Below are 3,410 nucleotides of genomic sequence, written 5' to 3'. Positions count from 1 at the left end.
AGTTCTAGATGTCATTGTACAAGTATGATAAGTAACTTCATGTGTGCTTGATAAGGATGTTAGTTTTCCTGAACATGAGGCATTTCTCTGTTGGCCTTTATATGCCATGAGGTTTGAAGGAAAGTTCTACCATTCATCTATTATAGTAATGTATTACTGCTCAGACAGCATGTTTACAAATTACAGAGAAGAATAAGTGGTCAGAATTTAAATACTTGTTAATAATGTAAACTGGTTAGAAAAATATGCCCCTTTGACATAATAAAAATGTTACTAATAATAATAATAACAATAGTAATGCTTCTAGTATGTCACAATGACAGTTTAAAGGTGAGTTATGTGGAGAAAAATGTTAAATCTTTTCCAACACCAATGTACGTAAATGTTGCCTATATTACATCTGACCATAAACTTGTCATTTGTACAGACCAGGTGTGTCTAATACTTCTTGCTTAATTGTACCAGAACTGTGGATATTAACACATAAGGTGTTCAACGAGGCTACTTAGGGCCCATCTGTTGCACAAAATGCATGTTGTATATATCTCAGTAGATAAATTTATAAAGGAAATTAATTGAGGGGGACTAATTTTGATCTGAATGGTGAAGTCATATCCAGTGATGAGAGACCCCATGTGATGCACTTGCAAATGGTTTAGGAATGAAGAGTAACTTGTTGATTAGATGGCAGCTTGTGGTACTACCCACTGGAGAAATGGGTACCCCAGCAAAGTTGTACTCACTACCGAAATAATTGTGTCCATTAAGCACATTTTACACATTTCGCAATACAAACACACACACACTTGTACATAACAGCAGAAGTGAGGGAGGGAGATCAGAAATGAAGTTGGTGATCAAAAAAGAACAGAGGGGCTGTGAAGCACTATAAAACTCTATGACTTGTCTAGAGTATATAATGCTTAAATATAGGGAATGAGATTTTATCCGCCAGCATTTGGTTGCTGTAAGTATCCAGTGCTCAGCAAAGAAGTATTCTTTGCTGATTTTAGGATAATCATTACACTACTGTTATATGCAGAGGTCCTGTTATTTATATGTGGAAGCCCCTTCCTTTTCAAAAACATAGGCTGCTGACCCTTTTCTCCCCCCCCCCTTTTGTTCTCACTGCCTATTAATGTGGAAGATGCATGGATTAGATCCGAAGTTAAAGTGACTGCCTGCCTTATTTGGCATTTAAGTCAAGATGGGTAAGGTAGGCTAGCAGTGTAGGAAAAATGTTTCTGACCAGTCCTGTAATCCCCATCAGGGATTCAGGCCTGGTCACTGTTTGCATTGGTGCTCTGCAACACAGTCAAAATGCTTTTACTACCCTTTGGCATTTCTGGTGCCATTTAAGAAAAATACAGACCTTTTATTTACCAGTTTCTGAATGGGTTAACTAAAACTGGCCGTGTTTTAATCTATGATACAATACCACTAATTAAAATGATCCAGCTCTAAGAAGAAAGTTGACAGAGAATGGTCCATTTCCTAAGTGCAGTGGTATGTTTTGGTTGGGTAACAATGGGAAATACTGGACTTGCTGAGGCAATGTAACACTCCTCCTATGGCATAAGCCACACATCACTCCTGAGCAGTTTGTTATTCCAAGATACTGCCCACCTTGTGTGATATGATTGCCTACTTATAAAAATAAATTAAGAAAATAGCACATTTGGATGTCTGATATAAGTCATTCTTCATTATAGCCTGCTTAAGAAAGATTCCATGTGCAGACCAATAATCGTTCCCAAGCGTTTGTCATTTGTGGATGACAGGTGTGTCTAATACCCCTATTTCTTTCTTTATTGCACTAGAACTGTGGATATTAATCTGTGTGCGTGGACAGTGGTTTATCAGCAGGCACAGCTAGGATATACCTTACATGAAATCATTTCATACACCTGTACAAAGAATGCCATAAGATTTCATTACCTATACTAATTTTCCACCACATCCTGTCAGTGTATAATGTATTCCACGGTGGTGCAGCAGTAGCGTGATTGCCTCACAGCAAGAGGTTCTCCCGTTCGATTCTCAGCTAGTGTGCAGGGAGTGCCTTCTGTGTGGAGTCTGCATGTCCTCCCCGTGGGTCAAGTGGCATTCCGAAAGACATGCGTGAATGGGCATGCCTTCGTTGAAGATTGGGCATCGAGCTGACAACTCGGCACTGTGAAAATCTGCTGCCAATAATTAGCGGACCGGAGTCCGCTGTGGCGACCCCTAACCAGGAAAAGCCGAAAGACAACAACAACATCCTGTCAGTGTTATAATGTATCAGATGCGGCATCTTACAGAAAAAAAGAATTTCTGCATGTTTCTTTCACCAAAGAGGTGAGAATGAGTCTCAGTAATTTTCTTTAAAACATATGACAGGGTTTCACTTTTTGGGAAAGGGAGAATGGCTAGGCTTAAAAGGACCCATAAAGGCAGCTAGCTAGTATTTACCAATGAACCTATGAAGAGTTGCTTAAATTTTAATAAATAAATAAATAAAAGTTTTGGAAAAAATTAAAATGACAGTTTTGAGCTATTTCTTTAAGGAGTCCACAAGTAATCTATATATTCTTTTTTCTCAATGAAAACAATCTGCTTGAATTTGGTTTGCATCTTTTAAATGTTCCTTTCAGGTCATTTGTTTTGCACTGTTCTTGCTTTAAAATGTAAGCCACTTTGGATGCATCTGTTGCTCTAAAAGAGGATCATGTTTAAAAAAGTAGATTGTTAAATCAAGTCACGTGAATGCAGGAAAATGCAGCTGAATCTACTGACAGTGGTTTTCATGTACTCTGATAAATTAGGGGACAGAGGGGATCACAAACTGAACTCAGTGTATTTATTCTGGTATAGTTTTCCTGAAGTCGTTGTCCATCTATTAAAGTAAATAAATTATAGTAAGGACAAACAACATTAAATAAAAACTGAAAAGAAAATCGTATGACTCATAATGTACTTCTAGAAGAAACTAATTAATGTAATGTTCTGAATGACAATTATATTTCATTATAAATGTTTTCTATATTCCTCAGCAGTAAAAAGTTACTTGTCAAGTATTTATATCGTCATGTTAGAACTATCCTATCTGCAGAATTAAACTCTTGTGACTTTGCCTCTAAATGGATGTTCCACTGTCTTCATCTTAATTTTCTGCTAGCAGTCTTCTGGCAGGAAAATGTCTGTGAATCACTCTCCTGGCAGTAAAGAATGTGACTTAATACTTTATGCAAGGTGCTACTCTGACCTTTGACCTGCAGAGGGCACTAGCAGGAAAAACACCTTTGCAATACATTGTGTATTTTCCCTTTTCAGCAGCTACCTTTGTACATTCTTTGTTTTCACAATATTAGAAATATCATTTATAGGCATTCATTTTGAAGCTGGGCCTCCAAAACTAATTTCAAAACTGT

Source organism: Protopterus annectens, chromosome 9.part0 (genome assembly GCF_019279795.1).
Source record: "Protopterus annectens isolate FY-2018-M chromosome 9.part0, PAN1.0, whole genome shotgun sequence".
NCBI classification, from domain to species: domain Eukaryota; kingdom Metazoa; phylum Chordata; order Ceratodontiformes; family Protopteridae; genus Protopterus; species Protopterus annectens.
Note: the sequence above shows the minus strand (reverse complement) of the source record.